The sequence below is a fragment of the Ochotona curzoniae genome, unplaced genomic scaffold (assembly GCF_017591425.1).
Source record: "Ochotona curzoniae isolate NIBS_2020 unplaced genomic scaffold, NIBS_Ocur_1.0 contig_2692, whole genome shotgun sequence".
In the NCBI taxonomy this organism is placed as follows: domain Eukaryota; kingdom Metazoa; phylum Chordata; class Mammalia; order Lagomorpha; family Ochotonidae; genus Ochotona; species Ochotona curzoniae.
The window spans coordinates 1,313,074-1,326,221 of NW_024465556.1; the positions used below are offsets into that span (position 1 = coordinate 1,313,074).

General features: G+C 43.7%; 1 long non-coding RNA gene across 4 annotated transcripts in view; it reads right to left on the reverse strand.

Moving 5' to 3' along the window:
• Positions 1-13,148, reverse strand: part of LOC121153317 — a 387,354-nt gene that overhangs the window by 170,400 nt on the left and 203,806 nt on the right. For all 4 annotated transcript variants that reach the window (XR_005883383.1, XR_005883384.1, XR_005883381.1 and 1 more), the window contains one exon: positions 11,500-11,642. This is a non-coding gene — a long non-coding RNA (uncharacterized LOC121153317). The remainder of the gene's footprint in view (positions 1-11,499; positions 11,643-13,148) is intronic.

Consider the following 13,148-nt stretch of genomic DNA (forward strand, 5'->3'; position numbering starts at 1 on the left):
GATTTAGTTACTTGGTTTGGTTTGGTGGGGTTAAAAAAAAAGTGTTTGTTCTAACCCAACACACAACACAGACCTCCTTTGTAGGTATATCATTTTCCCTTTTCTTCTACCAACACACCTGAAATGCATGGTCATGGGTTGGCTTATAATTTTACGCAACAGATTTGGAAATCCATGGCTTGAAAGAAAATATCATAAACTAAAAGACATTTTCTCCAGGAAGTCAAGAAGTGGCAGTATTATAATTCTTGATGCAGGAATCCACATGAGATTTTCTCGGTGGTCTTATAGAGTTCATTTCTGCTTCTCACTATTACGCTATGCCCAAATCTACTTTCCTAGATACAGACCTCTGAGCCTGAAATTTACAAATTGAGCCCAAGGGATTCAATGGCACTAGCTGAGTTTGGTGTATTTCCAGTTTATCATCATTTCATGCATTATGTGTTCATCACAGTGCATAAGAAATTGTGAGCCAAGCCTACTCTGTCACCTTTACCAATTGCCCATCAACTTCCTCTGAAGGTATTTCTGGTCTCAAAGAATGATTGACTTCTGTTATGGACTGAGTAAGATTTGGCTCCCCAAATCATGCAGATGTTTTGGCTCTAAAGTCTTATGTCATGGCTAATGGATTAATGATTGATGAATGAAGGGTGGAGACTTAATCCAATTACAGTGTCTGAAAGAGAGGTGGTTGGGAAATTATTGAACAGGATTAGGCTGCTAGGGTACAGATCTGTGATCAAAAGATGACTAATAAAGACAGATCATGGACAAGGAGCAAGAGTATGCTCCCTGAGTTATTTTGACTTCCTGGATCACCACATGGTTTTCCATCCATCATCCATCCCTTTATTCAGGTGCAAAAGAGCCAACCAACCTTGGATGATTCTTCTTCTTCTTTTTTTTTTGAAAGAAATAATTGTTTTTATCAGAAAGATCAGATTTAAGGAGAGAAAGAGTGGCAGAAAATTTTTCTTTTTCTGCAGACTCTCTCCCCAATGGCCACCATGGTCAGAGCTGATCCAATTTGAAGCCAGGAGCTTCTTCTGGGTTTCCCATGGTGCTGGAGGGTTCCAAGGCACTGGGCCATTCTCTGCTGCCTTCTGAGGCCACAAGCAGGGAGCTGGATGAGAAATCGAGTTGCCTGAACACCAACTGGTACCCATATGGGATCCCAGCACTTGCAAGGTGAGAGTTATCCATTGAACCATTGCACCAGGCCCTAATCTTGGATTCTGAACCTCCAAACTGTGAGTTGTAATAAAGTTTCTTCTTCTATAAGAAGATCCTCTCATATATTTTAACTAAAGTAGTGACAAGCAAACTGACACAGCTTTCTACAAATTTTGAGAATGAAGTGTTGCCTTGATAGAGATGCAACAAAATTCCTCCACCAATTTCCTCCTACCATTCTCGGACAGGGCAACAGTGACTCTTGGGCTCTGTCCTAAAATTGTTTTACAGTTAACTGACATTCAAGCTATAATGAGGTTATAATGTGATTTGCATTGATTTGAAGCTGCCATCCGAATGAGCTCATAAGTATGTCAAAACCTCAGTAAATAAAGATCTGATTTTAAAAGTGGAGAACATGGAAGATGGAAAAATTAGAAGAAGGGACCAGAAACAATACAAGCTCAGCAGGGAAATTTTAGACATCAAACACTTTTTTTTTTATACACAAAATATCAAAGGTCACTAGTCTCCCACATCAAAAACACAGGCAATTTTTAAAAAGGCCAATCCAGTGCAAGTCTTGAAACACAACTAAAATATGTGTTTTTCAAAGAAGTTTTGGAAATAATTTTAATTTTGTGCTAAAGAATGGAGAAGATTTTGGAATGATTTTGATTTTGTTATTCTTAAAGAATGGAGAAGATTCTGGAATAATTTAAATTTTGTTGTTCTTAATGAATGGAGGAGGAACCATGTCAGAGGAGTAAGGGGAGAGTTTGGCATCGCAACCCAAACTGAGCGGTTGAGATCTAAATAAGGATCATGAAATTGAACATTCCAGAGTCATTTTCATTTGCAGGCCTGAGATGCCACCCATGGGGCAGACTCCAGAGGTTAGCTTTGTGCCTCTTTGTCAAGAACTAGCAATCCCTTTTGAACTCAAGGCTAAATGCAGCACATAACACCTCACCCAGATTCCCCCGCCACATTTATCCTGGCAACAGTTTGACAAGCAGGTGAGGTTTAGTTGAAGATTGGTGTGATCATTCTGAAAATGTCCCTTGGCACATATCAGCTTTTCGGAGGGAGGCGGAAGGAGACGGAAGGTCCCCGCCAACCCTAACTGGAATCACTTGCTCTCTTCCACATCTGCAGCTGAGTCCTCCTCCTTGGGGAGTTGTCCAAATAAATGTGATTTTAAACATCTGTCAGCTAAATCAGAGCTCCAAATTTAGAACTTGGGAACATGATGTGGATTTGTGATGATCGCTGGAGAACACGGGAGCCACAGAGGAAGCTCACATGAGACCGGTCGGGTGGTACTTGGGTTGGCAAGTTTGTCCATGACACATTGAATTTGGCTGCACATTCACGAAAGTTATGTAAAGGGAAAGAGTGACCAATTTCTTGCAAACAGCTTTCTGAGTTGCTATATAAGCCCAATAGCAGCAAGTAGAAAGCTTTCCACGGGAGACATAGACTATGCTCTGATCCAATCACTAGCCTGGGCTTTAAAAAAAATCCCTTATGGGTTGCTTTTGCCTAAAGTGGCTGAAACTATTTTCTGCACTGAGCGCTCTTTCTGTTCCCGTTCCAGCTGTCATTTCATTCCACTGCATCTATCCCAAAGGAAGAGAAATGCCACGCACAGCCATGGTTCTTACATGCCACCCTCAAGGATGTCAGATAGCACCTGACAGTCATAGTATGGCTCTTTTCCTCCATTGGACTGATATTTCTTTGAGGCTGAGCTGTTGTTGGAAGAAATCAGTAAACCCCTCTCCACGGTGAGGCCAGCCCCCAGGTGACTGGGCAGGACTTTGTATGGCATATGGGGATGTATAACCATTCCATTAGTTCCTGAGATCTTCATGCTTATGAATAGAGACACAGGGAGAAACAATTTTGCAATTCAACATGTGTTCTTATAATTTACTAACAGAGATGAAGACTTACACATCTGCTCCATGTGGATTACTATATAACATCACAGCCTCTAATATGCATTGATTAAGTCTTCTCCAATTTGTCAATTAGTTAGTTCTCCCTCCCTTGAGCTTTTGACTTAGTCTGTGTATGTCCCTTCTACTGTTAGTGTGTAGTGTCATTGGAAAGTGTCCTCAAGTGTCACCATGACCGCTAAAGAGACAGACACAGCACTTTATTTATCTTGGATTCCCAGGACCATGGTTGACCATGGTAGAACCAAAATGGTGGTGCTGGATGAGTCAATGGATGAACAATAAACACTCATTTGAACTGCATAAGAATTTTCCATTTCAAGGCAAAGAAATATGGCTCTGATACATAAAGATGGCAAGTGGAAAACCCTTAAATATGTACCATAGATAAACCACCAGTGGAATGTACAGATATTCCTGACTGTAGGGATTGACTCAGCACAGGCTTACTTCGCTGTTGGCGAGAAGATGGGTCTGTCTGAGCTAAACACTGCCACATGGCAGCAGGCCTGGCAGGACACAGGTTGGGCAGTATCATCTCTATGGCATTCTTAAAGGGAGTTAGGCAGGAAGGATTTTCAGCTGTAAAGTGCTTTCTTGCTGGCCCCTGAGATTAAAGTATTTGAAATTTATTCTTGGAAAATCTGGTGATTCTTCCATTCTTCCCACTTATGATGGCAATACTTACTCAGGAGGCCAATAAGGGAATAGTTAAGACCACAGAACCATAGCATCAGACTGATTGGGATTCTAATTCAGGGTATAATTTAATAAGGTATATTACCACAGAAAAATGTCCATATGCTGACTGTCAAACAAGCTTGCCAGGTATTTAAAGTGATGAAATACCACTGAGTTAAGTATCTGGCATACAATAAACATTTAGTGTAGTCAATATTATCACCATTCCTATAATTAGTTTGGACTCTTGTTTGCCAGTGATAAACATGAGGTAAGTCTGACTGAAGCAAAAAGTACAGGCGTGGGGCCCGGCGCGGTGGCGCAAGTGGCTAAGTCCTCGCCTAGCATGCCCGGGATCCCATATGGGCGCCGGTTCTAATCCCGGCAGCCCCGCTTCCCTTCCAGCTCCCTGCCTGTGGCCTGGGAAGGCAGTCGAGGACGGCCCAAAGCTTTGGGACCCTGCACCCGCGTGGGAGACCCGGAAGAGGCTCCTGGCTTCGGATCGGCATAGCATCGGCCCATTGCGCTCACTTGGGGAGTGAATCATCGGACGGAAGATCTTCCTCTCTGTCTCTCCTCTCTGTATATCCGCCTTTCCAATGAAAAAATAATAAAAATAAATCTTAAAAAAAAAAAAGTACAGGCGTGTCTCATGGATACCAAGAGCAGGAAGTTCGGCACCTGCTTCAGGTGACCTTCTTGATCTTCTGTGTGTATCTGCCTCATGCTCCGCCCGTGGCTGCTGCTTCTCTAATGTCTCACTATAACTGCAGTAATTCTGCCTCCAAAACCCCAAGCTGACATAGCTGACATGCTACCTGGAGAGACCAACAGGAATCCCTGCCTTGCCCTTACTGCACAATTCCAGGGGAAAGACTCAAACGGACTCAAACTGACTCAAACAACTGTTCATGCAGCTTGGTGAGGGTCAGGCATTGGAGAATGCCAAGGTCTACTTACACGGCACCCTCCTGGGGCCTGCTCACCACCCAGGAGGCAGGCCAAAAGCAATGGCATTTGGATGCTTGGGGGAGAAATTGTGAACTGAGTAGATACGTAGAAAGCATCTTTAAACTAGAAAATGGAAACTGGGAACTTGAAAATATAAAGGGATGAATGCTTGGTGCACCAGCATGCTGTTTGTGATGCCTACATTTATTTAGGAGTACCTGGGTCCTGTTGCAGTTCTCCTTCCATTCCAGTTTCCTGCTAATGCACACCCAGGGAGGAGCATGCAATGACCCAAGTAGGAAAAGTGGATGGAGTTTCAGTCTCCTTGCTAACTACAGCTGATATGGGCTTTTGGAAATGAACCAGGGGCTAAAAGGGCTCTCTTTCACTCTGCCTTTCAAATAAGTACATATATAAATATAGTAAAGAAACGTGTAGAACATTTTTTGGGGGGGAAAGAATAACACCAAATATACTATACTCACTTACACATGTAAAGGTTTATAGAGAAAACAAAGAAATTTTAAGTTATATAGTGATGATTTTTTAATGCTCTTTGATTTAATGGCAGGACTTTGTTTATTGTAGAAAGCTCCTAGCAGGATTAATAGCCCTTGAGCCCCTGGCATCTCACACCTTAACAAGGATTAGCTGACAACTGGCTGAGAGCCAGGTCTCATGGGGACAGGCTCAGATCAAGAGGCAGAGGGTGGAGGTGGCAGCTGCAAAATAAAAAAAAATGCCAAGGGCGCTGGAAGCCAAGCTTGTTGCTCCTCACAATGTGGGCATACTAAGGGCCCTCTCTTCCTGCAAAGGCAGAAATCTGGCTCAGAATTCTGAAACCCACCATAGTTTTTCACAGAATGTCAGGAAATTCCAGGCTGGAGACAGGGCAGCAACTAGAAAACTCCCTTGGTAATAGAAAAGCATTGGGAACACTGAAAAGGCACTGCATGGTTTACAGGGCATGACCAGTGCCAATTTCCAAAGGCCCCAAAGACATCATATAGAAGTGTTTCTATAGAAACTACTAATCCTGCACCCACCCCAGCAGCCTTGCAGCCCAGCTGGCACTCTGTTCCCAGTTCCTGCCCCTGGGCTCAGGGAGGATAACCTGGGAAAAGTATTTCCATTTGTCTCTGGCACCCAGCTTCTTCTTGCCTGAATGTCAACGTGCTGTTCCTTCTAAGGTTTCCCTCCAGGATTGGGTAAGACAGATGGTCACATTCATGCTAAAGGCTCATGAAGCAACTTTATGAGCATTGTGAGAGCTTAACTCCTACCCAGAGATGGACCTCTGAGACTCTCGTCTGGACAGTGACCGAGGATCTCAATGGGTAAGATCTGCCTGCAGAGAACTCACAGTGTTTTTGAAATTGCTCAAGCTGGCTACTCCGAGACATTGCCCAAATGTTCCCTTAAACACTGCTTTTATCTTCGGCAAAGCTCTATGCAGCCAACGCTCCAGAAGTATTCACTTCAGCCTGAGGGCTGTGAGTGTTCAAGGTCTAGGCATTGAAACATCCTTGAGTTTTGCTGTGGGAATCCACGTCCTTCTGTTCCCATGGCCATTGCCTTAATGGAAATCTTGAATATTACCAACTTACACAATGGAGCAGTGTTTATTCACAGGGCAGGCCCCTGTTTCCTACAAAGTGTAGAATTACAAGGTCATCTATATAACACATTTTAAAAATAGTCAATATATGGGGACTGGTATTGTGGTGTAGGGGGTTAAGCCAGCTCCTGTGATACAAATATCCTATGTGGGTGCGGTTCGAGTCACAGGTGTGCCATTTCTGATTCAGCCCCCTGATGATGTGCCTGAGGCAGCAATGGATGATGGCCCAACTAGTTGGGTTCCCACCAGCATACGAGAAACTTAGATGGAGTTCCTGGTTCCCAGCTTCAGCCTGGCTCAGCTTTGGTCACTGTAGCCCTCTGGGGAGTGAACCAATAGATGGAAGGCCTGTATCTTTGCTCTCAAACTAACAAAAAAAATACACCTTTGAAAAATAGGCATATATGATTATTCGTTATGGCAGTCAATTAACTGAGTACCTACTATATGCCTGGTAGGTGGCTGTAAGAGAATGTGTATAAAATAATCATTAAGAATCAGTCATGTTTAAAATACACATAGTCTACTAAAGGACACAGATAACTAAGGCAGCAGTAGGAGATAACAATACTAACTAGTTTAAGGATAGGGTAACTGGCACATGAGAGAGACTTGACAGGATCATGGAAGTGCCAGAGAGGGTTTTCTAGGATCAGTTTTACAGGGTTATAACAGGAACAAAGGACAGGTGAGGATGAAGGTGAGGAGGAGAAGTGCAGCCCCAGATCCAGCTGCAGCTCCTGGCCCAGCTATCATTAAGCCAGGCAAAAGCACAACTCGGGGGTGGGACATTGGTGCACATGTCATGTTTGTGCCGGAACTGGATGGCAATGGGGATTTCAGATTTAAAAATGAACATAAAATCTCCTCTTCCAGGAATTGTCATGAAATTGGACTTTCTGATTGACAGCTTAGAGAACTTATCATAACAGGTTAGATTAATCTGAAATATACCTATGAACTACATGGCATACTTATTCCATGCCTGGCAGGGAGGAGTGAGAGAGAAATCAGTTTAAAGACCAAGACATATTCGAAAGGGTGTGGGGGAGGAGGAAGGGAAAAAGGAAAAGATATCTAGTATGCTGGCTAGATCCCACTACAGTTTATGAGTGTGTACCTGCTTATTTTTAACATACAGGTTAAAAAAGAATCCTGAATCATCTTGGCTGTATCTTGATCAAATTTCTGTCACAGGGCACATTACAGAGCAATTTGTTACAAAGCAGTAGAATCAGAATTGCAAGTGTGAAATTGTGAAGAAGTCATGCAAAGCATTGAGGAAACTCAAAGACTAGCAATGGCAAGAAATCAAGTTCTCTGTCTCCTGGCCTGGAAGTCTAGATATTAATAGGCTCAGAGTCCAATACCACTGGGTAGAAGTTAGGTATAGGACATCTTCCAGAAAAACAGAAACAGCAGGAGAAACACTGAAGACCTGAAGATCTAACAGAGGGAAGAAACATACCCCGAGTTCTCTCTTTCTATCCTGGTATCTTCTGCTGTCTGTCTCCCATTGGCGCAACCCAGCCAATGACCTTGACAGCACAATCTGTAAGGTTCACTGTCTTTCAGTACAGAGCAGAATATTGTCAAATCTATGAAGTCCCCATGTTCGTTCCCATCTCTAGGTCCTCACTTACACTATTATCATTCTCTCCCTACTTTAGCTGACCACCTTCTCACCCATCACACTTCTACCCACATGTCATTCCTCAGAAGCCTTCTCTGACAATGGAGGCCAGGTGCCTCCATCACATCTATCACGCTGGCACTCGGTCCTTTGCTTGTGCTTCTGCCTTTTCTCAGAATAAAACCCCCTGTCCTTTTTAGGAGACTGTCTGAGCCTGCTTCTGCCCTTCCCAGTCTCATCTCTCTGATTATCATCACCTTCTTTCAGCCCCTTAAACCTATCTCAGTACTTTGGCACACATCTTTCTCTAGCATGACTTTTTCACTGCTTTGCTTGGTTAATTCCTTCGAGAGTCCTATTACTCAAAAGGAAGTTGGGCCTGACATGACAACCTCTCACCTATCCTGCACTTCAAGGTGTTTGTCATGCTATCATACTAATTACATATTACTTGTGTGCTTATGTGCTTAATATCTTATTCGCCACTACGGCAAATTTCAGCCATCATACCATGTCTGGAAGCAGTTCCATGAATACTTAGTGAATGAGTTAAACACTTATTACATGAGTTTACATGGATATGGCTTTGGGGACATGGGAAAATATCAAATAGATTTTGTTTAGAGACTGAAAAAAATCATGAACTATTAATGTCTTTAACATTCATAAAGTTCACAGCTCCTCTCTTCTTTCCTGCTAGCTTCACACACTACAAGTGACACTGGTGGACATCAGAGTTACTGATAGTTAGACTCAAATTAGAAATGAGACTAAAAAAAAAAGGTCAAACAAAACAGCCAGACAAACTGAGTGGTTTTTTTGTTTGTTAGTTTGTCTACTGCTGCGCAAAACCAGTACTGATAAAGCCAGTCTGAGAGACAAATAGGGGAATGTACTCTGGACCAAGATTTACTCTGGACCAAGTCTTCAGTGTGCATCAGAAATACCTAGGGGACCTCTCTGAGGGTTCTGTCCCCAGAGAGTATCAATCAATGGTTCTGGAGTGAGATCTACACTTTTGTACTTTTAGCAAGCTCCTTCCAGGAGGCTGGATGCTAACCCAACTTTGGTCCACGTTTTTAGTAGCAGTAATGGGGAGTTCACAAACCATTGTGGATGCCACCTGGAACCCACAATTGAAGCATGACTGAACTTTGTATTTTTTACCAGTTCCTCCCACAATTGGTAAAATACTGCTTTCAAGTGTGTGCTTTTAAACTTGGCTGCCCATTGGAAACTCCTGGGGGGCTTTTAAAAACTACAAATGCCAACATCTCACCCTTAAAGACTTGAATAGGATGGATTTGGAGCACACACAGCGAGAGCAGAAGGTTTAAGGCCGTAAGTGATTTGATACACATAAAAGCTTGAGATCAACGGATCTAGCACAGAAATCCTCAGATTGAAATGACAACAAAATCATCCAGATGACTTCTGAAACCAGGGAATGCTTGGCCAAACCCTCAGTTCCTGATCCCTAATTCCAAAGAGCTGTGGCCTTGAAATCTGCATTATTAACAAGTTCTCAAGGGTTGCTGATGTTGCAGTTGCAAAGACCATGCTTTGAGACTCATGTCTTCCAGACGAACAGAACCCAGCAGGCTGACCAGCCTCGTCCTTAGGCAACATATTCATCAGTGAAACCCATCCTTTTGGGTCCTAGACTTGGGCTATCATGGAGCCCAACCAAGGTCATCTTTCTAGTGTTGTTCCATTGAGTCATGCAATGAACTGTGTGTCCACAACCCCAGGTATTAATAAAAAGTTCTTTTGCCCATCATTATTTACTTTGCATCTATGAAGGTACTTCAAAAACTTGGTGGAAAATAGAACTGAAAGCTAAGTTTGGAGCTTTTGGTTTCTCCATGGTAGTTAAGCCCATTCCCCACACTGGAGTGCCTGGGTGTGATTCCTGGTTGTGGCTCACAGCTGCAGCTTCTCAGCAGTGCAGGTGCTGGACAGTGGCAGTAGCAGTCATATCTCAAGTAACTCGGTTCCTGCCATTTGTGGGATTCTGGGATTGAGTTTCTAGCTCCCAACTCAATCCTTTGGGCCAACCCAAGCCATCTTGGACATTTGGGGATTGAACAACTAATTTTATCAGACAGAATGTGTCTGTTTCACAAACTGATAAAAGACAGTGAGTTGGTTCTGTTGCAAAAAAAAAAAAAATTAAACCCACCTATTGCCTTAGCTTGTATGTTTTTTTCATGAAATGTTTGAACATCCTTGTTTTCCTCTCAGTGATTTTCAGGAAAAGGAGGCTAATACAGAATAGGATCTAGGTATTTCTGTGTCCTTGGCCAGAGACCATCTTAATCTCACCATGATTTGCAACAGAACAATACACATGATAGTTATTTGGGTCAACTGCTTACCATTTTTGCTTAATTACCATATAGTGAAAAAAATTAGTCAAAACACATGTCAGATCAGCTTGCATGAGCTTTATTTGATTACAACAGTAACCTCCATTCTGTTTGCTAACCTTCACGCCTGGTTACACATGTAAAATGGTTGTCTGCTCACAACTTAAAGACATCAGAAGGAACCCTGGGTGTTAGAGACATGGTGAATTATATAACGCATTGATTTCCTGCAGTAAGAAATAGTTAAAGCTATAATTGCTGTTTTGCAAAGTCTGCTCTTGAACACGAATTCTCCTTGCTTCCAACATCCTAGCCCTGAGAGAGATGAGGAGCAAAAGGAGAAGGAGCAGGATGGGAGATGGGGTTTATGTAAACATGATAAATCTATTATATAACCTACATTACACACTAGACATGTTGAAAAAAAATTCTCGATCCAGAGCAACTGCTGCAAATCACACATCACTGATTACATGGCAGTATTCCTGGCGGGAAAGCCAGAAGTAGTGAAGGATGGATTTTAGCATGTCCTATGTGCTTATTTATGGTGCAGCACATCATCAAACAACACTTCACAGGCTCTAAGCTGGCGAACCGGAGGGCTTTGAAGAGAAATAATGAGCTGAGAGGTTCATGGCATGCTATTAAAAGTTTGTGATTGGATTTGGAAAATCAGATGGGTCTCCAAGGGAAAGGGACCATTTCAGAGCTGTTGCACTTAGAATATTTTTTTTTGAGCCCCTGGGCAGATATTTACGAGAAAGGAGAGTTGTTTTTGTCTCAAGTCCAGGTTCTGCCTCTGCTGTGTAGGGAGGAAGCTGCTTTGCGCTGCAGACCTGGATTCCTGGAATATCCATGATGTCACCTTTTTCTACTGATCTGCCCACCACCGCACAGAAGCGCACTATTAGCTCTGCAAGGCAGCAGCTTAGTTCTCCCACAAGTGGGCTGCAATTCCAGCCCGAAGCCAGTGAGAGATTTCACAGCCACTGAATAGCTCAAGGTACTGTGGAGTCAGCAAGATCAGGATGAGACCCACATCTTAGGAGCAAAATGATAAACAGAAAGAGAAGCTGCATGGATGTCTAGCTTTGGGGTTACCTGGTGCGTAACTTCCAGATGAAGTCTTTAGTCTTCTTGTTTGATGGCCTGGGTTTTTGTCTTTGAGATTTCCAGTGCTTTTCCGGCATTGGTGAGGAAGGAGAGCACCCTGCTCCTGATGGTGAATCAGGGAGTTCCTGTCCCTGAATTAGAAAGCAGACATTTTAGGATATGACTTCATAAAAGAGAACAGCACTTGAAAAAGAAAAAAAAAATACACACGTACACAGTAACGCATAAGTAGGCCAGCCCAGGATGAATCCGTGGTTAAGCCATTGTTCCCACTGTAGATGACACTTTAACTCTTGGAATCCCAGAGACTTACTACACACAGGCTGCATGGAGACAGAGCGCTGCAGCTGCTGCCAGAAAGCCAGGCTGCGCTGCCGGCTGCCTCCGGGAGGTCTGGCAACCCCCGCTTAGGAAGGCTCGGTCCTGAGCTCCTGACAGCCCAGAACCGCACCTGAGATGTTCTGTCTACCTCCCGTCTCCCTGTCAGTCCCATCGTAACGAACGGTTACTATGAATGAACAATGAAGCTGAGCACTCACACCTCGAGAGATTATTCATGGGCATTAGGGAGAAAAGGGTGGGTGTGGGGATTGAGGTTGTTATTCGAATCAAAAGCATCAACTGTTGTTTCTTTTCAGTGCTGTTCACAGAAGTCACATGGATGATGGTGATACCATTTCAAGCCTGCTCCAATCAAACCCTGAGATGTTTCGTATGGGCAAAGCTGTTCCCATTTTCCTTTTTTCCTCACTCTCTCACCACTGTGGGAAAATGAACTTATTTCAGTCACCCCTGACATCTGACCACTCAACTGATCACGAGGACATTGTGGCAAACCACAGCTCAGCTTGAAATGATCTCTTTCAGGCATAGTTCCTGTGCCTTACGTGGCTCGACCCCTGCCTCCAGGCGGCAGCTTCCCTCCATGTGGGGGGAGGGGCATTTTTCTCTTTGCTCCCTCTGCTCTCAGACGGGTCTTGCACTAGAATCTTTCGATTGGAATTGTCCTCAAACTAAGCTGAAGGCAAAGATAATGCCAGTGTCCCCAGGTCAAATGCCCAAAGTGGCACAACAATGCATGGTGTCCTTTTTTTAAGAAAGAAAAAAAATTAAAAACCAAAAAGCGTGAACACTTCAAACATCCTACAAAGCAGGGAAGGGAGCAGGGAGGGAAAGAGCCAATTGTCTTCATGAAGAGCAAGATGATCCAGCAGAGTTTATACAGATTCCTTCTGTTCGAATCATCTTGTTTTTTCCTAGCTGTTTTACACCTCCACAATCCTGCCATCTGCCCACTCTAAAGCAACACAGCAAAGCATTCCAAAAACAATTGCTGAAAGCAAATAATCTTTGATCAAACCCAAAGACAATTTTTTTTTCCCTCTAGCCTTTGGATCACCGCTATTTTTCCTGGAGAGAACAGAGTGTGACGTGGCCCAGAGGTTCCTGCTGTGGTTGGCTTGCTGCCTGAGAAGACCCCTGGCACGCTGTCACACCGGCAGGCTGATGAGAGAGGACTCGGTGTACTGATCTGGCTGCCCTCTTGGCCGAGGAGGGAGGAGGGGGTGGGCGGTGCCCTGGGCAGTTCTGTCCTACGCGGATCTGGTCTGTGTCACTGGAATATAGGTCAGCCTCTG